This window comes from Schistocerca serialis, chromosome 2, assembly GCF_023864345.2.
Source record: "Schistocerca serialis cubense isolate TAMUIC-IGC-003099 chromosome 2, iqSchSeri2.2, whole genome shotgun sequence".
Classification (NCBI taxonomy): domain Eukaryota; kingdom Metazoa; phylum Arthropoda; class Insecta; order Orthoptera; family Acrididae; genus Schistocerca; species Schistocerca serialis.
Window position 1 is genome coordinate 307,967,224 of NC_064639.1, and position 26,265 is coordinate 307,993,488.

Below are 26,265 nucleotides of genomic sequence, written 5' to 3' on the forward strand. Positions count from 1 at the left end.
AGGGAGTATGAGATCCAAATGGTGAACGTTGCGGAATACTGACGTAGGATGTAATATAAATGTAAAATCTAATTCTTACCATAAAATATGCAATTTGGCGAAAATAATATTTGTTGTTGTTGTTGTTGTTGTTGTTGAAGCCTGGTACCAGTATAACTAATCAAAATGGTACCAAGAATGTGTACAGTTATTTTGCAGGATGAATAATTTGTGTATTTTTTGTTCTTAGATGAAATGTCGCAATTCTAAGTGATATTTAGCAGGAGGAATAATCGGTGAAGTGAATGCAGAGGTAAGCCGATGGAGAGAGGTGCCAGAGTGAAAGGGCGAATTCGGAGACTGGAAAGCTATCTCCGAAACAGCTTCATGTGTTATGTGGTTGATTATAAGGGAGGAAAGGTATGGTATGTTGTCGTGAGTGTGGTGGTGTTATGAGTATAAGGGAGCAAAGGTATGGTATGTTGTCGTGAGTGTGGTGGTGTTAAGGTTAGCTGACTTCTAGACCTATTCTGTTAGTGTATTAATGGATTGAATGAGAAGGAAAATGTGATGTCTGGTGAGTGAGAAGTCGTAGAGTAGTGTGATCAATGCGCACACTCCTGTAAAGTGGATGCTACCGATCCATAACTAAAACATTATTGTGTATTGTTAGATTGGGATGAACCTCGATGTCAGGTCAGCATCTGACATGTGGATGGCACATACGTGTCCTAGAAATGTTGTTATATATAATAAAATGTAAAATGTAAAAAGAGATACTAATTTCAGTCTGTCACAAGCACAAAGGTGCATTGTATGTTGTAGATTTAGAGTCACCAGTTTCTAAAATGTTTATTGTGTTAGGATGTTAAAGTAGTTTACTATTTAATAACATGTGGTAGGTAATTGAGAGCTGTGTAGATTATTTCTTATTTTTTTGTTAGAACACTTTCAAGGGGCATTAATTTCAGTCTGTCACAAGCACAAAGGTTCATTGCATATTGTAGTTTTAGAATCAACAGTTTGTAATATTTTCATTGTGATAGGATGTTAGAGTAGTCTACTATTTTATATTGTAATTATGAGTTGTATAGATTGTTTATTATTCCTTTTGTTTTTTTTTACACTTTCATGTTTTGTATGAGGGACGACAGGTACAATCAATAGCACAAGTGTGGGCTGTATATAGAAAAGGGATAAATGTTGATGTTGTATGTGTAGAAAACTAGGGTGTATAGTTTTATGTTTTTTAGAACAAAGATTCTTTTATTACCAATGTATCTAATAGATCATACATGTAATCAATGAGTATTTAAATATATCCTTTTGTCTGTAATGTTGCGAGATGCACGGAAGGGTCTGACTGATTGGGTGTCGTAACACCCATACCGCTAGCGGGCCGAGCTGACTTAGCCATGGCGACGGGCGACAGAGCCGCGGCACTCCCCACTCCACTGCCGGACGGGGTACACTCCACGCGCCCACTACAGCGGGTCAACGGCCTGGGGCGACACGCACGTACCACTGGCCATTCATAAGTTCCGCCACCCTTACGACTGGGGAAAGTATCCCGCGGAGGCAACAGTGGGTGGTTTCTTCTGCTCAATGGCAGAAAGGACGACGCGCGGCAGAGCCCGGCGGGCATTTGTTACCAGCAACTGTCAACTAGTACTGGACTGTGGAGCCATGAAACAAGACGACTGCTCGTTACGTCTCCATAAGGTGGAAAGTGAAGGACTGGCGTTTCCACGTTGTGAGTGGTGGAAAGATTTTGTCTTTAGCAGACAGGACGATTGTTTTGTTTTGTCTTGACCACTGGACGGCGGGATCCATAAACTTTTGGCAGTGACTTGTTAAGTGTGCTTTGTGAATTGCATGTGGGACGCTTGGTATTCTTGAAGAGGACAGTTGTCGTTTGGTGACTAAATATTGTATGAACGCAAGAAACTAGAGTGGAACATTGACATTTGCGTCTGTAGTAGGAGACATTTCTTTAATTGGTGCGGGAATAAGTGCTGTTTGTTGGAACTTACGACTTTTAATTACACCATGAACTGAAAGGACAAAACCGTGGGTAATAGTAGTTGTAGGGCCATTTCTGGACGACCAGATTCGTGTGGATGGTATGCTGAGAGTGACTATGGCATTCGTGTTTAATGTGAGATACAGTTTACTGTTCAGTGCGTGTTCAAAATGCCGATTTGAGTGACTTAAAGACTTTAGTCCGGGAAACCATGGGAGAGCTTTGACACCGAGACAGTGTTTCTAGGAAAACTATCAGCAACTTTTTGACCCCAAGAAAATCACAGAATGAAATGTTTCCGTGTGACTCGCAAGATAGGGAATAATGTATTTGCAATTGTGTAAATGTTTTTTTTATGTTTCATTCCTGAAGGGACAGCAAGTGTAATTGTATTTCTTTAACATTTGTGTTTAGAATAGTTAGTGTTTGTTTTTTGTTTGTTCTGAGTTATCAAGTTCACGTAGCATGTTTATTAGAATATTTGGTACAATGATGCTTTAATTATTAGCCAGTGGCGTAATACTAACGTAGTGGCTCTTGTTGCATTGGTCAGTAAGGTTGTCACAGGGGACAAGAGTTTGCATTGCACATCAAATATCGGAATTAATTGATGCATTTTGATGTCGTGGACAGTAATGATCTTGTTGGTGTGTTGACTGAAGCCACTTATTTTTTTTATCACAGTGGTGATATTTCACATTAAAGTGTAACGAAGGCTAGTCGAAATGCAAGTTCTTGTCGTCCAAACGAGTGACAACAGAGAAATGAGCAGTAGAGTAAGATACGAGAGCTACTGGTGGATTCTAGCACTTATTGCTAACTATTTATTGCGTGTATTGATATGGAGCCTGACTTGTACGTGTAACTAGTGTACGCAATTTTTTTTTCTTTTGTTGATTTTGTTTTGTATTTAGAAATTGCCGTGTGAAGATTATTACAACGCAATTTATGAATTTCAGATTACTTGTTCTGTGTGTGGACGGTGAGCTATTTGAAATTTCATAAGTACAATTACTATTTTTTTTATTTGTCATAGAATTAGTGAAGTTTGGATTACTCATAAAAATAACGAAGATCCCAGTAACTAAGCAAATTTTTATCTCAATATTATTTTTTATTTTTTTTGTGTGATGTAATGTTTTATTTGTCATGTGGATTGTTGCAAGCTAGTATGTGTACGTTACTCTGGATTGTGGAGAGTACAATAATGGAACAACTGTGTCAATAATTTGGTAAAGTAACAACATTTGGTCGTCAATTTGAGGTCACCAGGGGCTAAGGTCTCCTCCTGGTTATTTTGATGACTTGCTAAGTTTGTTCTAATACAACTTTCTTAAAAAAATGTTCAGAACTACCCTCGCATTGCAAGGATAGTACCGTGCCATTTTTTTATGCATGGGTAGCCGGTGGTGAAAGGGTACAGTACCGCCCGACATTGAAAATAGGTACAACATACTTCATTATTTTTGTCAGAACAACATATTTTCTTTGTAAAGCTAACTCAATTTCAATTAATACATCGAAGCCGGATACCAGTGTGGGGAAGAATGACAATTTATTTATTTAATTGATCACATGTGCACTCCCACAAAGTAAATCCCCACATCCAGTTTGGTGAGATCTGTGAAATGAATGAATGTATGGTCGTCTGCTAACCGCAGATAGTGAATGTGAATATATGATCATCTTTGAGACGATCCTTTGGCCACCTTTGGTGGGACCAAAGAGATGAAATTTACCAGAGCTTTGAGCGCCTGAAATGTGGCTGACCAATACGATAGCAAGGTGCTTCCCCCACCTCGACAGAGATGGGAGAGGACCTCGAGAACGGCCATGTTTCAGCACTCTGCCGCTGGATCTTGTGCTGTTAAGACCTGTTTTAGTTGTGCTCCGTAATGATGAAAGAGTGGAGACATGGTATGCATGTGGAATATTTAAGGGTAGTTTGAAATAATAATTTCTCTATTTCAGGAACTTTTGTGGGGAGAATTAAATGTCAGGCAGGTAATATTAAAGGGATTGTAGTAATCTTCAGAAGTGACCAACGGTCACAATGAAACCACGTGTAGCAATAAGTTGAAATACTTCCGTGTGCTTAAGTTAAGCTGAATTACTAGCATGTGTACAACATGTTGAAATATTTAAGAAATAGCGTGTGTTCCATAAGTTGAAATATTTAAGAAATGGCGTGTGCAGGACTTGAAATTAGAGACGAGTACTTCCACGTGGTGAGTACTGTGTGAGTCTCAATCTGCGTATGAGACAAAGGATAAAGAGAAGTACTCGTCCATGGTATCAGTTGAGGACTCGCATGTGTGATGTTCTTAATATTACTTTGCGTGATATTATTCCGTGTGACGCTAGATTTAAACTCTGAGAGAGAATCAAGGTGAGTCGGCCGGCTATCCAGAAACGCCACTTGGCTTGCATTGCACAGGAAGACGTGCATATATCTCCAGAGTTCACAGTAGGAACGTAGAATTACGAAGTGGGGCAGTGTCGTGTGGAACTGGGATAAATATTAATTGAAGTGGGAAAGCTGAAAGTGATAATGCTGTGACCATTCTCTGTGTAGTATTTCATGTTGTAGTGTGGTGTATGTCATGTAATTTGGGTATGTGTGGTTTGCATGGGAGAGTAGCGAGGTAGTTTCAAAAGATTAGTGGGTTATGCTTGTTCCTTCGGTACCGCTCGGTCTGGAGGAAAGTTTCGTGATGATGATTGAGAGAGTCGAAGTGTGAGGTATAATAAAAGATCCACCATCCTATCCAGAAAGTGCACTGTAGCGTTAAAATAATTACGAGACCATAATATAGAGATTCACCATTGTAAAGCCATGCCCACTGGGCGGAATTTCTCATGTGTTATTGTTGTAGGTTGTAGAATTTGTGTGTTTAGGTTAGAGAATTTATCGGAATAAATAAGATAGTGAAAAGAAAAAGACTGGTGGATTTTTCCTTCGAATTGTATGTTGTCATAATGTCCCAAGTTTATAATGTGTGCGCCATTCATATTCAGTGCGGTGGCCACGTGTTGACAAAAGCCGTTAAATAAAAGACAAAAAGAAAATGTGGTATTGCCAGTGCGTAGTGTACAGTCAGAGTTCTGTAAATTACTGATAGGTCAGATGCATGTTTCCGTTGCGTATTAATCATATAGGAGGATAACTTGTAACTTAAGTTTGAGTACTAGAGTTCATGTTACTCGATAAATAAGAATGAATCCACTCGCTTGGCAGACCACTCATCTTGCAGGCCTGACTGCTTGATGCCACAGTATGAGCAAGGCATGTGGGTGCCTCTCAAAGAAAACAATGGAATGAAAGTTCAGGGAGGAAATATAAAAATATGATGTTCGCTGATGATATTGTAATTCTCTCAAACCTGGCAAAGAACTTGGCAGAGCAGCTACACCAAATGGATGGTGTCCTGAAAAGAGGTTATGGGGATGGCCATTGACAAAGGTAAAACAAAGATAATGCATTATAGTCGAATGAAATATGTTGGTGCTGAGGCAATACGATTATAAAATGAGACATTAAATGTAGTAGATTATTTCTGCAATTTGACCAGCAAAACAACTGATCACGAATGAAATTTTCACTCTGCAGTGGAGTGCGTGCTGTTATGAAACTTTTTGGCAGATCAAAACTGTGCACCAGATCGAGATTCGAACTCGCGACCTTTACCTATCGCGTCAAGTGCGGTACCGACTGAGCTACACAAGTGCGACTCGCAGTGCGTCCTTACAGCTTTACTTCTGCTAGTACCTCGTCTTCTATCTTCCAAACTTCACAGAACCTCTCCTGTGAAACTTGCAAGACTATCACAGAACAGTTTTCATTTGCCAGGAAGTTTCAAAATAACTGATGATGGTCGAAGTAGAGTGGAAATAAAATGCAAACTGGAAATATCTAGAACAGTGTTTCAGAAATTTTTTCAACAATGAGTATAAATTGAAGGGTTAGGGCATCTTCTCTAGAGTTATTTATCTGGTGTGTAGCCTTGTACGGGAGTGAAATGTGGCTGATTAGCAGTTTGGCCAAGAAGAGACTAGAAGCATTTGAAGCTTTGTCCTCAGAAGGATGCTCAAGATTAGATAGGTAGATCAAACGGGGATTCCATTGATATGGGTGGGACAGTTGCAGTACGTTTTTCGACAGTCAAAAGCTAATAAAACAGAAAGTATAAATAGAAATAAATTAAAAATTGATTAAGATCATATGACTATTTGTTTTACCTTCTCATTAAATCTGAATATCAGAAAATTACAAAGTAAGCTATTAATCATATTTAAATCCATGTCACAGGTAGGACAGCAAATTGACAAAGTATTGAATGCCCACCAAGATTTTACAAGAACTTTGTGAATTATGCACTTATTTTCTGCAGAAAACATGCAATTCACATTCTATAAGTAATTCTCTATGTGATGAAAAATAAGTAAATATAACGTTATTAAAATTTACTAATAAAATTACAATCAAAGACTATCATGTATAGGACAAGGAACTGTCATAGGTGGGACTCATGTGAAGTAAAATCTGTTTTCAGAAGTTAACATTAATTTTAAGATGTTAATTTAAAGATGAATCAGTAGTTAACATATTACAGCCTCACTTCCTGTTTAAATAATCTTCCAGGAAAGTCTTTTACCTATAAGTAAGATACAGGTAGTAAATCGTTATCAGTCCTGAGTACCTAATTACTTTGATTTAAGAAATCCACCATTAAGAAACTATCCAGATTACAACTCATCCAGTTTCAAAAATGTATGAATTTCTGGAAAATTCATAACATAAAGTGCTTTTAACATGTGTGATGTCTCTATTTGGAAGAGTTTAAAGTACTTATTGTAACTCGATGTAGGACACATTTTTCTTGTCAGCTTTTAACATCTTGATTGAGTCTCCTACAGATTTCATACACATAATCGGTATTTCTGAATTTCCTTCAAGAACCATCTGTGTAGCTGCAGCAAACCTGCATTTGGCTGATTTCTTTCTTTCAGTTTGAAACTCCAACAGAATTAACATTCCTGGTACAATCGTTTTGATAGCTGGTTCGGACCTTGTAATTTCTTTGAGATTATATGTCAACAGAATTTAGAAGTATGATTGTTCATCACTGATATCATGAGGAACCCCTTGTCTGCGTGGTAGCAATTTCAATCTTTAGTAAAGCCAATTTGAAAGTGTTATGTTAACAATTATGGCAGGAAAATTAGTAGTTGCTAATGACTCACCACATGCATCAGGAGGGCGACGAAAATGAGTGTCTGAGAGGTGCAGAGATCAAACTATACTATCGGATGTATGTATTACACTTCACAAAATGGACATCGACGACATTCAATAAATATTCAAAACAAACCATTAACATTCATTGTGAATACAGAATGAAAAATGGCGCGCCACAGTGATAACAGAGTTTCACATCACCAAGATCAAAGGCGAACTCCTTGGGAGTTACAAACCGTGCAGCACGTTCAGCTTGGTATCCACACTTAAAGAATATATAAAGACGAAAATGTCTGTCGTGGAGCTTGTGAACCTAGCTATCCTTTAAGGTGTTGCTGTAGATAGTGCGATAATATGTTTTATAGGGACAAAAGAAAGTCCAGAGCCTGAATTTGTCTAATGGTTCCAGGTGGTATGAAATGCAATGTCACACACTTTCCAGGAGGAATACTTTGCTCTAAAGGAGTATGATTTCTACACATAGACAAGGAATCAAGCGAAAACAAGTTATTTTGATCAACTACTGGTGAAAAGCAGTGCTCATACTTTAGCTGTAGTTCTCTTACGCCCGTTTCGCCAGTCTTGCTTGCTGTGACTCAGATATTCCCTACTATCAACGCAAGATTTTGCACACAAGAAAGAGGCATAGGAGATGGAGCACCTCCAACTTCTAGCAGCACAATAAATAACTTTTCAGCCAATTTATCATCTGCATTAATAGTTGACATAATTGTAAACGATTACTTTGAGGCGTTGATGTTAGTTGATTGTGATACAACGCTCTCTGTACCTCTAAAATCCCGATTGGTTGGAGTTGAAAACAAATTCCTTACTCAACGATGGAATAAGTTTGTTTATGTCATCTACAAATTTTCAGGCCGTTTCCGCAGTTTGCTGTGCACTGTCAAGTTCCATCAGAAAGAGTCACAAAGATCCAGAATGCTTACATTTGTATCATAGATACAAATAGATCTATAAGAAGGTGCTGATTGCTGCAAAAAAAGTCATTTAATGACAAAACAATATATAATGCAGAGAATAAAAGCAAAGCAGACTGGAATGTTCTAAAAAAGGAAACAGGGGTAGGCAAACAAATGCAGGATAACATACTGCTAAGGTAGGGGGATAAGGTAATAAATGATCCACAACACTTAGAAAACTATGTAAACTAGCGTTTTTCAAGTATTGCTGAGCAGTTACAGCAAGAATTCCCCAAAACAAATATAACATGTATAGATAATGTTGCACTAAATACAATGATGTTAGTTCCAACCACAGAGAATGAAGTCAATCAAACCGTTCAAAAACTAAAAAATAAAAGTCGGGAGGCTTAGATCAAGTACCAGTGTGAGTACTAATACAATGCATAGAGATTATACAAGGCCCCTTAACAAATAAAATAAATGAATCCTTCAAATCAGGGACATTCCAGAGCAGTTAAAACAGGCAAGCGTTGTACCTTTCCTTAAGAAAGGTAATGCAGAAGACATAGAAAATCACTGGCCCATTTCCCTTCTGTCACCATTCTGAAAAATAATAGAAGCAATTATGAGAGACAGATTAATGAATTACCTGAATAAATACAATCTTTTAAGCAAATCACGGTTTGGTTTCTGAAGTGGCAAAAACATGGACACAGCCACAGTAGAATTCACGAAAGTTGTACTTGATGCTGTTGACAAAGATGAGCGTGTCACAGGCATATTTTTGGATCTTTCTAAGGCCTTTGATACAGTCGACCACAAGATTCTAATAAATAAATTAGAAGCATTAGGAATAAGAGGGGTAGTTAGTGACTGGTTTCGATCATACCTAGCAGATAGGGTACAAAGAGTAGAGATATTACATACTTCAAATAGATCTAAACATTTAGTAAAACAATTATCAGAACCAAAATACATTAGTGTATGGGCTCAGCAAGGTAGCATATTTAGGACCAATACTATTCCTGATACATCAATGACTTTCCCAGTAATGTTACTCATGGTGAAAAAATTCTCTTTGCTGATGACAGCAATATTATAGTCACTGAGAAAACAAGAGAACTCCTTGCAGAGAAAGCAAATGAAACTCTCAAGGAAGTTCACGACTGGTCAATAAGCAATAAAGAGACATTGAATGTAAGGAAAACTAACGCCATGAATTTCAGTTTGAAGAGCGAAAACGACAATGTTAAATTAAATGTAGATGGCACCTCTATAGACTGTGTAACAAATGCAAAATTTCTAGGAATGAATATTAATTCTCAATTGAAGTTATGTGAACACACAAACATACTTGCAAACAGAATGTCATCAGCATGTTATGCCCTTAGAATCCTGACATCAGTGTATAACATGCAGTGTCTTTTAGGTACATACTATTCATATGTATACTCAATTCCTAGCTATGGCATTCGTTTTTGGGGAACAAGTTCACAAAATATTAACAAAATTTTCAAACTCCAGAAAAGAGCCATGAGAATAATAACCAAAAATAGTAGCCAAGCTCATTGTAAAGATCTGTTCAAAACACTGGGGATTTCAATTGCTCTGTGTGAATACATTTTCCAGTCAGTTGTAAACATAAAAAATAACATTGGTAATTACTTCACAAACAACTCTGTCCATGACCATGGAACAAGAGCTAGACTCAACCCACATTCACCAAGAAAAAATTAACATAAAACTCAAAATAACATTATCTACCAAGGAATAAAACTATACAATAAATTACCAAATGAGATTAAAGAAACTGCAAAAGTACACTTATTTAAAAAAGCAGCTAAAAAGTACCTGTTATGCAATACATGAAGAATTACTTAGATAAAACAGAGTAGGGGTTTAGTAAAAAATGTTGTACAAATAAATAATAATAATGATTATAAAATATTCAACACTCCACGTAATACCTCCACACCATGTATTTTTCCTTCTTTTTTCCTTTTTATGAAAAACTTACCCCCACGTCATGCATAGCACAGTAGTGACACCTCTTCCTCTTTCTGAGCTCAACATCTCACTCATTATAGATGGATGCTGAGTCAGTTTTTCAGGATAGAATTGGGGAGTTGCAGTACAGAAAATATCCCAAAGATCACCGGCCTATTTGTGTGGTTGTTTGTGTAGTGAGTGAAACGTTATGAAACAACGTGAGTATAGTGTGTGCAGTGACTGATAGTGAGATATGAGTGAACGATGTAGCACTATGTTATGTAATAAATTATTTGCAAAAAACGTATTGTGTACCAGGAATAAATCTAATGATGGTCTAGAAGTCTGTAAATGTTTGTGTATACGAATTAACTTATTGTAAGTGCCTATGGGTTTCACGCAGCTGTGCGGTACGTTAACACTCGCCCACCAGCCGACATGTCTGGAATGCTGACAATTTGCTTGGTCAGTAGAAGTGCGTCCAGCTGCACTCCAACGGGGAGTAGGCGACTGGCCGCCGTCCGCAGCGGGCAGTATTACCTAGCGGGGCCTCGGGAGCGAATATGTCTCTTTTCTTAGCTCACCATGGAGCCTTTCGATACGACCGTAATTAGCCGGTGTTAGGATGTCAGACACTGTGATGGTGGGTGCGCGTAGCGTGTGTGTTTTATAATCCGCATTTGTCAATAAAACTGCTTAAACTTACTTGTCGTGTTCGCGTATTGCCCTACCTCAAGGACCCACTGCTTACAAATCCTGACAAAATATTCGTGTAATCATCATCCGGAGCAACAACACAATCTACCCCCGTATAGAAGTGGTCTCAGAATGGAGATTATTATGGAAAATCTACAGTCCTGAAGAGGCACTGTACAACGTGAACTTCGAGCAGCAGCAGCGTGAACATCCAACGCTGGAATTCAGGTTGGTCTATTCCAGTTTGGCTAGAAAACAAAAGGCAGTGATGGATTTTTATTTGCATGTTAATGACTCATTGGCTTTAAATTAGACGAAATGTCGCAATCAAGTGAGAGTAACGTTGTCGATCTACAAACTGTTATTTATGAACTGCAAGAAGATATTCGGCAGTTAAAAGCAGAAAGAAGCGAGTGTAACATTCCGAGAGACTTGGCAAATCATAGTTCATGCAGTGCAGGTAAAACTACAATAAAGAATTTTTCATTATTGCCATCAGTACCAGTGTTTAGTGGGAAATCCGAAGATGATGTGAAAGTGTTTTTTCGTAAACCTGAAGGTGTCGCCCTGTTAGGATCATGGACAGATTCTGATAAGCTAGTGGTTGCTAAATTAAGAATTCAGGGAGCAGCACAAGATTTCATTACCGTGGAGCCTCCTTGCGTGAAAACAGAAGATTACAATGAGTTTATAACGATTGTTATTCAGAGATTTAAACGTAAAAACGCGATCACATTTTACAGAGAGCAGCTTCACAGTATGCGAATGCGACGAGATGAATCTGTAGAGCAGTTTCCCAACAGAATTCGAAACATCAACGCTCAAAGGTACAAGTTAATAGAAGATAAAAATGAAAATCGCATTCAGTTGTTCGAAGCCGACCAGAGAGCCTTGGACACACTCACTCATGGATTGCACGGAGAGGAAGTAAGCAAAGCTGTCAGATTGGCGCAATGTAAAACGTTTCAGGAGGCAGTAGAATCAGCTGTTGTTTTCGTTGAAGCGCTAAGACGACCGAATGAGATGCAGAAACAAGAACGCAGACTTTCCAACACAACAGTACAATGCTACAGATGCAATAATCTGGGTCACAAGCGTAAGGATTGCAAAGAGAATCGAATCTGCTAGCATTGCGGGATGCAGGGTCATGTTTCGAGAGATTGTGGCAACAAGAAGGAAGGTAATGCGAACAACAGACAATCTGTCAGATCTTTAAACGAGTACAGGAACTTACGGGCCACCACTCCGTCCGCCCCTTGTCAGGGACAGTGATTCCTGTTAGTTCCAGCGAAAATCAGACCGAAAATGACTTCGTGATAGGTGCTGTATATCGTGGGAGAAACATCAAACTACTTATTGACACAAAACACACACCACATTAACGTGGTGTTCCATAGATAAACGGAATAAATTGAAACCGCCGATATTAAAAGTGCGAGGGTTAAACGGAGGAAAGCTACGTAACTATGGAGAAGTTGGAGTAGAATTAATTCTTGGCCAAGGCCAAGATGAAGATCAAAATAAAGATAAATACACAGCAAGGGTGCAAGTAGTTTCAAATAACGAAACGCGTTATGACGCGTTATGGATTTCATTTCTTGACCGCTAACGAGGCAGAGATATTTCTCGCAGAAAGAAAGATCAGACTAGGCCGTAGCAACTACAACATAGGAGATCGTTCTTCAGATCGTACTCAAAGGAGCAGCAATACTGGTGTCATGGGAATGGACCGCCCAAACGATGCATCAGTTCAAACTGTCCGAGTCGATGTTCAAAGTGATCAGCCTCAGCAAATTCCCAAGGGAGCAGGAAAGACAATCTACGTTGAAGTTAAGTCACCCCGATGCAAGGAAGGAACTTCGTTATTAACTGAGTGACCCGAGAAAAGTGAGTTATTGGATACAATGCATTGTTATGTTGCTAGAAGTGTAGGTGTCGCTACAGTGGTGAGACAGAATGTCGCAAAAGTCCCGGTTACAATAACCAATATGAGCAATGAGGATGTTGTTTAGCCACGAGGAACGTAAGTTGCTGATGTATCGAGTGTAAGTAACAGTGACGTAATACAGATTCCAGATCAGGTAACAAATGCTGCAATTATAAATACAGATTTTTGTAACAGTACCGCAAAATTACAACGAGGAGACGAAGTTAATACTGAACTGAAGCGCAAGATTTGGAAGAAGATACGACGTTTGACAGCTGATGAACAGAAGATTCTAGCTCCTGTTTTGTTGGAGTATGCAGACTTATTCCGAGAACCTGCAAATTTACCTGTCCCTTATTTAGTTCAGCATCGTATTCATACAGGGAATGCATCCCCAATCACACAGAAACCTTATCGAATACAATTTAGTCAAAGAAAGTTGCTAGAAGACATGGATAAAGAACAATTAGAAGCCGGAATTATAAAACCAAGAGATCCTCCAGACCCACCGTGGTGTTCGCCTGTTGTAATTGTAAAAGCCGGCCGGAGTGGCCGTGCTGTTCTAGGCGCTACAGTCTGGAACCGAGCGACCGCTATGGTCGCAGGTTACAATCCTGCCTCGGGCATGGATGTGTGTGATGTCCTTAGGTTAGTTAGGTTTAATTAATTCTGAGTTCTAGGTGACTGATGACCTCAGAAGTTAAGTCGCATAATGCTCAGAGCCATTTGAACCATTTAAAGAAGAAATCAATTTCTGGAGAACCACAGTTCCGTTTTTTTGTTGATTACCGATCTTTGAATGCTGTGACCACACCCCACATTTACCCTTTACCAAATTTAGTGGAAACCTTGGATTACTTGGGCAGAAGTCGAATTTTTTCCGTGTGTTATTTAACAAGTGGTTATCACCAGTTAACAGTGCATCCAGATGATCAAGCAAATACTTCATTTGTAACAGCAACAGGAGTATTCAAGTATCTTCGTATACTGTTTGGACTTCGTAATGCTCCAGCTACATTTCAACGCCTGATGGATTCAGTTTTACGAGGGCTCACCCCAACACAAGCACTTGTTTACCTTATAATAATTTTTGGTGAAAACATGAAGCAGCATACTGAGGGACTACAAGCTGTTTTTGATCGTATAAGTGCAAATCTGTCTTTATCAATAGATAAATGTTATTTTGCACAAAGTAAAGTTAACTATCTTGGCCATGTTATAACCAGTGAAGGTGTTAGACCTGATCCAAAATTGAAGACGTAAAGAACTTTCCTGATCCACAGAATTTGAAAGAACTACAATCATTCTTGGGATTGTCAAATTTCTATAGCCAGTTATGCGAATATAGCACGTCCAATGACACAGCTACTGAAGAAAGGAGCCACATTTAATTGGTCAACAGAATGCAAAACGGCAATGGAAGAACTTAAAACTGCTCTAACCACAGCCCCAGTGTTAACCTATCCAGATATCGGTAAACCTTTTATTCTTTCAACAGATGCATCCAATTTTGCCATAGGTGCAATCTTGTCTCAAGACGTTGATGGTCATGAACATCCAATCTCATTTGCTTCAAGAGAATTAAACAAAGCAGAATGTAATTATACCACTACTGAGAAGGAGCTTTGTGCTTTGGTTTTTGGTGTAACACATAACAGATGTTTCTTAACAGGAAGAGAATTTACAGTTATTACAGATCATGCCGCACTTAAATGGTTATTGAGCTTAAAGGATTCAAGTTCCAGATCAACAAGATGGGCATTAAGACTGAGCGAGTACCAATTTAAGGTTATTCACCGACCTGGTAAACAACATGTGAATGCTGATGCAGTGAGTCGAAAAGTCTATGTTTGTGTTACAATGAGTCGAGAAGAAGAGTTAAAGGCAGCTCAGGAAGAAGATCCACAATGTAAACTATGGAAAAATGATCAACGTTCTGTCGAAATAGATGGATTATTGTACAAAATCACTAGTAAAGGAAACCGCCTAGTTATTCCAGAAAGCATGAAAGAGCAAATAATGAGAGAGAAACATGATTCTTTATTATCAGGACACTTCAGTAAAAAAGCAACAAACATTAAAATAGCTCAAATGGTTTGGTGGCCAAGTCGCAAAGTTGACGTTTTGGAGTTTGTTTCACGTTGGGATTCCTGTAACAGACGGAATAATTTAGAAAAAAGTAGGGCACCATTGCAAGAACTGCCAGAAACAAGTGAACCATTTGAACGAGTAGGAGTAGATGTCGTAGGACCGTTGCCTAAGATTAAAGGTGGAAACAAATACACATTGACAATGTTAGATCATTTCTCTAGATACCTTCTCATGATATCAATACCTGATCAGAGCGCTGAGTCTATAGCTAAAGTTTTCGTAGAAGAATGGATTCTTAAGTTTGGATCACCATTAAGTATAATTAGTGATCAAGGAACGAATTTCATGAGTGAATTACTTAAACAGACTTGTAAACTCATGCAAATAACTCAGTTAAGCACACCCTGAAGGAAATGGAAGAGTGGAGAGAGAGTCCACAGAACAATCATTAAAATGGATAGCCATTATGTGAGCAGCAAACACGACACTTGGGATGTCCGTTTACTGTACTTGGTAAGTTGTTACAATGCCAAAATGCACAGCTCAACTGTGCTAAGTCCATATGAGATCGTCTACGCAAGAAGAATGCATTCAGCCTTGGACTTTGCACGATCGACTGCCGGAATCAGGAATGAACACGTAAGGGATCTAGGACGCAAGTCAAAGGAAGCATGGAGGGGAGTGAAACAGCGGACTCATCGATCCAAGCAAGACAACACGCCCGCCAAGCAACAGTGCCACAGTATCGAGTTGGAGATATTGTGTATCTGAGCAACGCGGTGTTAAAGAAGAGTCAAGTCAAAACGTTTAAGAAGTTTTGGAAAGGACCATATCCAATCATGGAGGTGTTGTCGCCAGTCACTCTTAAGCTCCAACTGCCCTTTCGTTCGGGTAGATTTCCTGTAGTATCGCAAGACGAAGAGGACCGACTGAGAGGCAGACCTGCTGTTCTCAAACCCAGGAAGTGAGAATCGCGAGGTCGCAGTCCAGGCTCCGAGGGGGAGGTATCGCCACGTTCCGAGCGATCCTGTTTGAGACACCCCTACAATCTGCGTAAACGCGTATATTGTGTGAGAGTGCAATGTGTGTGTTTATTTCAGCCATGTGTTTAGGTGAATGTGTTGTGAAAATTTAGTACTGAAGCTATTGCACGAGTGCACAAGTGAAACTAAACCTTTTATTTCACAGGTTACCACACGAAACTCATTTATTTTATGTTCATTGTTACCTCTAGTATTCAGAACTAATTAACCATGTTCATTTTTATTCTAATGCTTGCTATGATACCGTATTCTACTAATGCTGTAGTAATAGTACCACGGAGTACAGTTGTTTTGTTTGAACCATGATCAGACATGGTAGTTTCAACAAGTAATATCAAACTTGTCCTCGAGTACAATCTGAGTGAAACCCAGTAACAGTTCAATTCTGTAAAGAAGCAAATTGACCTAATTCGTTCTGTTAGGGGTAATGATACTATTTTGGAAATGGGTACATCTGGGTATAATAACTGGATCACAGCCAAAACGCAGGTAGAGTCTACATTTGCTAATTATGAGCAAGACATTTACTGTTTTTTAAAGCTTTTGCCACACAAAACTTTAATTAGGCATAAAAGTGCCTGGTTTGATTTTGGAGGGAGTATCCTTCATACTGTATTTGGTACTTTAACTATTCGAGATCTACTGGAAGTTAAATACAAAATATTAGCTCTTGAACAACAGTCCAGTACAGATTCAACGAACCTCTCTAATGAGATTATTGTACGAGGTGCATTCAAGTTCTAAGGCCTCCGAATTTTTTCTAATTAACTACTCACCCGAAATCGATGAAACTGGCGTTACTTCTCGACGTAATCGCTCTGCAGACGTACACGTTTTTCACAACGCTGACGCCATTATTCCATGGCAGCGGCGAAGGCTTCTTTAGGAGTCTGTTTTGACCACTGGAAAATCACTGAGGCAATAGCAGCACGGCTGGTGAATGTGCGGCCATGGAGAGTGTCTTTCATTGTTGGAAAAAGCCAAAAGTCACCAGGAGCCAGGTCAGGTGAGTAGGGAGCATGAGGAATCACTTCAAAGTTGTTATCACGAAGAAACTGTTGCGTAACGTTAGCTCGATGTGTGGGTGCGTTGTCTTCGTGAAACAGCACACGCGTAGCCCTTCCCGGACGTTTTTGTTGCAATGCAGGAAGGAATTTGTTCTTCAAAACATTTTCGTAGGATGCACCTGTTACGGTAGTGCCCTTTGGAACGCAATGGGTAAGGATTACGCCCTCGCTGTCCCAGAACATGGACACCATCATTTTTTCAGCACTGGCGGTTACCCGAAATGTTTTTGGTGGCGGTGAATCTGTGTGCTTCCATTGAGCTGACTGGCGCTTTGTTTCTGGATTGAAAAATGGCATCCACGTCTCATCCATTGTCACAACCGACGAAAAGAAAGTCCCATTCATGCTGTCGTTGCGCGCCAACATTGCTTGGCAACATGCCACACGGGCAGCCATGTGGTTGTCCGTCAGCATTTGTGGCACCCACCTGGACGACACTTTTCGCATTTTCAGGTCGTCATGCAGGATTGTGTGCACAGAACCCACAGAAATGCCAACTCTGGAGGCGATCTGTTCAACAGTCATTCGGCGATCCCCCAAAACAATTCTCTCCACTTTCTCGATCATGTCGTCAGACCGGCTTGTGCGAGCCCGGGGTTGTTTCGGTTTGTTGTCACACGATGTTCTGCCTTCATTAAACTGTCGCACCCATCACCACATGTCTCCTTAAACTGTCGATGAATTTCAATTGGTTTCACACCACGCAAATTCAGAAAACGAATGATTGCACGCTGTTCAAGTAAGGAAAACGTCGCCATTTTAAGTATTTAAAACAGTTCTAATTCTCGCCGCTGGCGGTAAAATTCCATCTGCCGTACGGTGCTGCTATCTCTGGGATGTATTGACAATGAACGCGGCCTCATTTTAAAACAATGCGCATGTTTCTATCTCTTTCCAGTCCGGAGAAAAAAAATCGGAGGCCTTAGAACTTGAATGCACCTCGTATTAAATAATTTGCAAAGAACCATTACTAACCACACAGTTTTCATTGAACAGATTGTAAAGCAATTTATCTTACATTTCCACGACTTCATAATGAAACGAACGGAAATATCCAAGAACTATTCCAAAGAATTACATGCTGTGAATGCACACTTAGATCTAAAAACTCTTTTGTTAAGGATTACTGACAGTTTATCAAATGCTAGAATTGATGCCCTTAACGTAATAACAGCCATAGAAAGTAGTTCAAATGATTGCTTGAGTAGTGTGGTACTACATCCAAAACAATTATTACAGATCCTACTATCAATTGAACGAAAGCTAGATGCAACATATACTATGATTTACCCAGTTAACTCTTACAATTTATATGCTCACTATAAGTTAACCATCACACACTCCTTAGTGACTGAAGATGAATTAACTGTTATTGTTTCTATTCCCACTGCTAGATCAAAGCATAATTTTGAAATGTATAGGATTTATACATACCCGGTGAAATGGAGACAGGCAGGTATTCATGTAAAGTATGTACGGAATGATTATCTACTGATCAGCAAGGATCGAAGATACACTCCTGGAAATGGAAAAAAGAACACATTGACACCGGTGTGTCAGACCCACCATACTTGCTCCGGACACTGCGAGAGGGCTGTACAAGCAATGATCACACGCACGGCACAGCGGACACACCAGGAACCGCGGTGTTGGCCGTCGAATGGCGCTAGCTGCGCAGCATTTGTGCACCGCCGCCGTCAGTGTCAGCCAGTTTGCCGTGGCATACGGAGCTCCATCGCAGTCTTTAACACTGGTAGCATGCCGCGACAGCGTGGACGTGAACCATATGTGCAGTTGACGGACTTTGAGCGAGGGCGTATAGTGGGCATGCGGGAGGCCGGGTGGACGTACCGCCGAATTGCTCAACACGTGGGGCGTGAGGTCTCCACAGTACATCGATGTTGTCGCCAGTGGTCGGCGGAAGGTGCACGTGCCCGTCGACCTGGGACCGGACCGCAGCGACGCACGGATGCACGCCAAGACCGTAGGATCCTACGCAGTGCCGTGGGGGACCGCACCGCCACTTCCCAGCAAATTAGGGACACTGTTGCTCCTGGGGTATCGGCGAGGACCATTCGCAACCGTCTCCATGAAGCTGGGCTACGGTCCCGCACACCGTTAGGCCGTCTTCCGCTCACGCCCCAACATCGTGCAGCCCGCCTCCAGTGGTGTCGCGACAGGCGTGAATGGAGGGACGAATGGAGACGTGTCGTCTTCAGCGATGAGAGTCGCTTCTGCCTTGGTGCCAATGATGGTCGTATGCATGTTTGGCGCCGTGCAGGTGAGCGCCACAATCAGGACTGCATACGACCGAGGCACACAGGGCCAACACCCGGCATCATGGTGTGGGGAGCGATCTCCTACACTGGCCGTACACCACTGGTGATCGTCGAGGGGACACTGAATAGTACACGGTACATCCAAACCGTCATCGAACCCATCGTTCTACCATTCCTAGACCGGCAAGGGAACTTGCTGTTCCAACAGGACAATGCACGTCCGCATGTATCCCGTGCCACCCAACGTGCTCTAGAAGGTGTAAGTCAACTACCCTGGCCAGCAAGATCTCCGGATCTGTCCCCCATTGAGCATGTTTGGGACTGGATGAAGCGTCGTCTCACGCGGTCTGCACGTCCAGCACGAACGCTGGTCCAACTGAGGCGCCAGGTGGAAATGGCATGGCAAGCCGTTCCACAGGACTACATCCAGCATCTCTACGATCGTCTCCGTGGGAGAATAGCAGGCTGCATTGCTGCGAAAGGTGGATATACACTGTACTAGTGCCGACATTGTGCATGCTCTGTTGCCTGTGTCTATGTGCTGTGGTTCTGTCAGTGTGATCATGTGATGTATCTGACCCTAGGAATGTGTCAATAAAGTTTCCCCTTCCTGGGACAATGAATTCACGGTGTTCTTATTTCAATTTCCAGGAGTGTATTTTGTGTCCCTAAATGAAAATGATTTGCATATGTGTAAAGGCAGTCATAAGTTAATTTGCCCTGAATCGGCAGTATTCTTAGGCAGTAGAGTGTAAGCTGTGAGAAAGAATTGTCTATGAATCATCCACCAAGAGATGATTGCCCTAGAATTTTAACGCATCATTATCATCCATTTCTTAAACGATATTCTGAAAGTATAATGTTCTCATTTAACTGCACCCTTGATGTCACATTTACGTGTAAAAACTATGATACACCTGAGCTACCCTTTACACAAAAATTGAACAATAGTGGATTAATCTGGAATGCCACACATTTTGATTTATCATGTGAACTATTTGATGTGCCTAGTGTGTTGCCAACTACATTTCATGCAACTGGACATCTGCCATTAACTAGAATGTTATCTGTTTATTACAATGAATCATACATATTAACACATGGAAAGCATTCCTTATCAAGTTTTTCTGAAGACAATAATTTAATTAAGGACATCCATGAAAATGTAATCTCTTCCAATAATGAGCTAAATTTAATTGAAGCAGCAAATAGAATTAAGTCCTTCGATTCCTCCAATAATTTTAATGCATACTTGATTGTCAGTATTGTGCTTTTGTTGCTTTTATTAATTTGTCTTTTGTCAACAGCATTTGTCATGTACGAAATTGTCATCTTGAAGGCACGCTTCTCTGTACTGAACGTTACTGTGTCTGCAAATGAAATACATGTTACAATGCCTTCTGACGCCACAAATGGCAAAATAGATTCATAAAGCCCAGGAGGTCGTTTTGAGCCACCTATGGTTCCTCTTTTTCTCTGGGGAGAGTGATGTAAGGTTGCACGCAGCTGTGCGGTACGTTAACACGCGCTCGCCAGCCGACCTGTCTGGAATGCTGACAATTTGCTTCGTCAGGAGATGTGCGTCCAGCCGCACTGCGACGGGGAGTACGCGACTGGCCACCATCCGCAGCACGCAGTATTACCTAACGCGGCTTCGGGCACGAATATGTCTCTTTTCTTAGCTCACCATGGAGCCTTTCGATACGACCGTAATTAGCCGGTGTTAGGATGTCAGACACAGTGATGATGGGTGCGCGTAGTGTGCGTGTTTTATAATCCGCCTTTGTTAACAGAATTCTTTAAACTTGCTTCTTGTGTTTGCGTATTGCCGTACCTCAAGAACCCACTACTTACAAATCCTGACAAAATATTCGTGTAATCATCATCCGGGGCAACAACACAAACTTACCCCCTTATATTATTTTAAATTGGTCTAAACTTGTAAATACTTTGACATGTCCTATATCCTTGTAAAAAGAGATCTACAGATGAATAAAGCTACTACTACTGCTATTACTACTACCTTTTTAGGAAGTCTTTTCCATACGAGCTTTTTTTATGACTGCTTTTTTTGAGGCACTGGAAGGAAGCACCTTCTTAACCCAAAAACAGCTTTTCAGAGAGATTGAAGGCATCTGTATGATCTAATGGGAAGCACAGGTCTCCAACTCATCTTCAGTCAGTACAGATTTTATTTCAAGCCTGCATTTGCCTTTTCTTGCAGCTTCCTTCTCGTGATGTCCAGTAAAAAGTTTTCTCTCGTAGAAGCCTTTATCTTCATGCTTTCCCACTTTTTTCGTCTCTTTTATTTATGAGTGTTGTATTTGCTGGAATCTTTCTGTAAGTTTTCTGAAAGCTTTTTCATATGCTCTGTTGACATTATTTTTCCCATTTTGTGAATAAATAATAATTCAGTATGAGAGTCAACCATTAAGGCATTGGTTACTCCAAACAGCATAACTTAAAATCGACAAGTAGTGCTAAACGGCTTGGATTTTAGTAACAATAAAAAAGTCGCGGATTGGACACATGTACTTTCAGTATTTGTACGTGGTTATTAACATATTAATCACTACTTTATAGGTCACTAGGTGGTTTGTTGGGTTCTCTTTCTCTTAACCTATAATCAACAAAATTACTATAATTGCTGAGCAACAGAGTAAACTTTTTCATGTTTTTTGTCATCGGAGGGACACTAATACATAGCTGCTTTTGTAAATTAGCTTCATACGTAACCCTTTCATGGATAAAATTCATTTTTTACAGATTTTTAAAATATTAAGGTAATAACAGTTTCTTTTCAGTCCCATTATTATATTTTCACCACCAAAATATTTTTTAAGTTCTCCAATTTTTCACAACAGAAAGTGGGACACACATGTCCCATGAACCAACGCAAGATACCTTTTCTGCTGACTGACTGATTTTGTAATTTTATTTTTTTAGCCATAAACAGGATTTTGCAGAGAATAAAATAACTACAAATTATACATGCATGTAAACTTCTTATTTGTGTAGAGCCAGTGTGAAAAATATTCATTACATTTCAGTTTTCATGATACATGATCAATACTTACAAAACTTTACATGCCATGAAACTAGGAAAAACATGGTGTGGCACAGAGTGGTACACCACAAGCAGTGCAAACAACTTTTGTTCTCTTCTCTTTAGAGTTTGTGCTGCAGAATCTGCATCGCTTCCTAGTGCCCCTGTCTTTCGGTACATGTTTGCCTACGTTCACGAGGCGGACGTCATCTGGCACACTAGAGACTCCTCTCTTTGCTGGGAAGAAAGTGGGCATTGATCCCCTCTTTTTCCTGGATGAATTCCCATTAATCAATTGTCTTGCTAATCTTTACAAATAATGTCTGCTGGGACACATGTGTCCCACTAATTTTATTTCGATTATAAGATAGTACAGTCGCTGAGAAGTACATTCCACACTGTATTTGTACTAAAAAATGATTATTAAGTTAATAATAAGATGAATTACTTACTTCAGACATCGCTGGAAAGTGAGAAATGATGAAAACTGAAGAATGACACAAATAAGTGGCGTTGCAGCGGCCATATATACACGCCAGTCGACAAAAGTAGGCACCGCTTCTCTATTGCCATTGCAGTGCAGTCCCGATTTTTTCTTAGGTTCAGTACAGTCGTCCCTAGATGGCAGCACCGTGCGGAGCTGGGTAACATATATCCCGACACTCGAACTGGCGCTCAAAGTTAGTTGGACATATATGACCCATCAACCACGAAAGGGTTAATATCTTACACTTCTTTAAAAACTGGAGTATGTATGAAAGGTAAGTTTCTGCTTTTGAAACATAACAATTCAAACAATAATTTTTGTCTTGTGTCCTCACCTACAGGAGTGCCAAATTTGTTCAATTATATTTCCTCAAAAAATTTTACAATTTTGATAATTTTTCAGGACAGTAAAATTTAACTTTTGTGTAATCAGAAGCGTATGATGTAAATTTATATAAAATAAAATTTTAATAAATCTCAGGCTCAGTTTCTCTTGGAATCACCTATAAATAATGAGGAAGTACAGGCTCGAATTATGTAACAATAAAATTTGTGACACAACTTGACTTGATAGGACATATCGTGAGGCATCAAAGAATCTTCTGTTTGGTGATGCAGAGGAGTGTGTATTTGTGAAAGGTGGCGGAGGGTTGGAGGACAGGGGAGAACTAAAAGTTGTAGGGACAGACCAAAGCATGAATACAAGTCAAGTGGATGTACGTTGGAATGCTTATTTGGAGGTAAAGAAGTTTGCACAGGTTAGAGTAGCATGAAGAGCTGCATCAAAGCAATCTTCAAGCTGAGAACTGCAACGACAAAGATAACAACAACATGAACAATGTGACGCCTTCACATATTTTAAAAATAATAAAATTGAGTTTTATTTTCTATTACACATATATGAAGCTGTCGACTGTCGACTCAAACCACTTATTTCTGTGATTTGCGTCAGTCATGTATTTGTCCCATACATGAAGAAAATATCATATTTTCCAGAGAGAGTGCTGCCTTTACCTTGCATGAAAAATAATCCAGCGACGTGCAGGAAATCGCTGTATGTCTGTCCATCTGCTGCCACATAACTGGCCGCTTCTCTGAAGTTCCTCTGCACCCTTAGGACTGCCCAGGTGATGACTACCAAACTGGCAGTGCACAGCCAGAGGCGGGTGTCGAAGGGCCTCAGGAAGTGGCTCCACATGAACTCCCGCTCATCCAGGTCCCGGATGTATAAATCCAGACTGTAAACCACATAGCAACTGTATAACCCTACCATGCAGGACTATTCAATAAGAATGGCTAACTAGTAAAATTTATTTATTCTCTGTTCTAGTAAGCAACATTATCAGCAGTGATGTGCAGCAACAGATGACATGTATAATCATGTTTTCATAATGACTCACGACTGTCAGTCCAGTTCTTATACTCGTCACCTGGTGTACTGTTCCAGTCGTTCTCAAAATGGCGACAAAGATGCAAGAGACTATGGTTTAGTGTGAACGAGTCGGTGGGAACATGAGCTGTTCCAAGAGTGCAAAGAATCTTTCTAACACAGCATACATCACATAGCAGCTACATTTTACATTGGATGGAACATTCAGATCCACTGTACGATTGGGGTCTCCAAAAAGGGGCTGGTCGCCTCCAACTACCGAGTTCATCACAACGCTTAGTGGCTAATTGAATGTGCCACAACTAATTACATAATGAGTTCCACCAATGCAGTATGCCATACAAATACGGCCCGCCCAGGTCACGTCTACACATCTGTTCTACAGATAACTTCTATTTACAAGAAAATGGAGTGCGCTGGTAAGATTAGAGGCTATACATACATATAAAAGTATTATGAGACGTGGCAGTCATATTCTGCGCTCGTCTTCAACAAAATATTTATTTTATTTCTTTTTTGCTTACTCGCTTCGGCAATACACCATTTTCAAAGTCACTACACATAAAAGAATTCACACATTGAGAAATATCACCAATTAAATGCTGTATGCCAGGAGCAGAACTCGCGCCTGCTAGTCTCGTGTTGATACAAAGTATACCTGCCACAGACAGCTTGTATGGTTCACCTGTTAATGCTATAATTCCATTCTGTTCAATACATATAATTCCCGTGATACATGTTTGTGATCCAGCACGTCACATGGTCTATTGCATACATCAGTTGGGTCCTCACAGTACCAACCATATGCCACAAGAGCTGTTACCATATTGGATTTAGGAATATATATGAGGCCTTAAAACATGAATATACATTTTGCATCGTCTTCTATGAAGAACACGGTGCAGTTTTCTAGAAGAAAAATAATAACTGCAGATTAACTGCATGGGAATTTGCCTAATGTGCTGCAAATATTGGTCCATTTGAACAAATTACCCACGATTGTAATCACTTCCATAGTCATTTCAAAGACCTGAGGAAAACTTTGCCACCTGTATGGAATGAATGTCATAGAAGGAGGAAATTTCGTGAAAAAATGTCTTATAGGTACTATATTTAGGAACAAAGACGCTAAAAAATTACTGTTGTTTCGGTCACCAATTTTTCTATTTATTTCTTACTTTGTATGATGCATTTCATTGTCAGCATCACATCATGAGAAAAGATGGGAATATAGAATACAACATGAGAAAAGATGGGAATATAGAATACAACATGAGAAAAGATGGGATACACCTCTCTGTGCAATGACGCGCTATACAAAGTGTAACACAATGTAATGAGCTGAGTTACATATCTTAATGGATTCATAGTATCTATTTAGTTGTAAACATTCTTCGTTAATATCATTGGCCAAACTGGCTCATAACATTTGGGATATTATACAAGGTGGCATTAGAGGCAACATCTATACTAGATCACAAAGTATCTGTGATTAATTGCTTAACTACAATTAATTCGTAAGCCGTATTATATATTCTACTCTGTTTAAATAATGGATCACGTTTTTGAAGTTTTACGTAGACATGTACATATGAATATATGTACAAACTGTGTAGCTAGTATTGACATAAGGTATTTAAAAATATCGCGCTTCGTCAAGTAATCAAGATATACCAGGATAGCAATATTCTATAAACAAGGAGAAGGAACCTTCATTACAACAACCTGTCTTGTTAACAAAATGCACTCTGGCCACTAAAATTGCTACACCAAGAAGAAGTGCAGATGATAAACGGGTATTCATTGAACAAATATATTATACTAGAACTGACATGTGATTACATTTTCACGCAATTTGGGTGCATAGATCCTGAGAAATCAGTACCCAGAACAACCACCTCTGGCCATAAAAACGGCCTTGATACGCCTGGGCATTGAGGCAAACCGAGCTTCCATGGCGTGTACAGGTACAGCTGCCCATGCAGCTTCAACATGATAAGACAGTTCATCAAGAGTAGTGACTGGCGTATTGTGACGAGCTAGTTGCTCGGCCACCATTGACCAGACGTTTTCAATTGGTGAGAGAT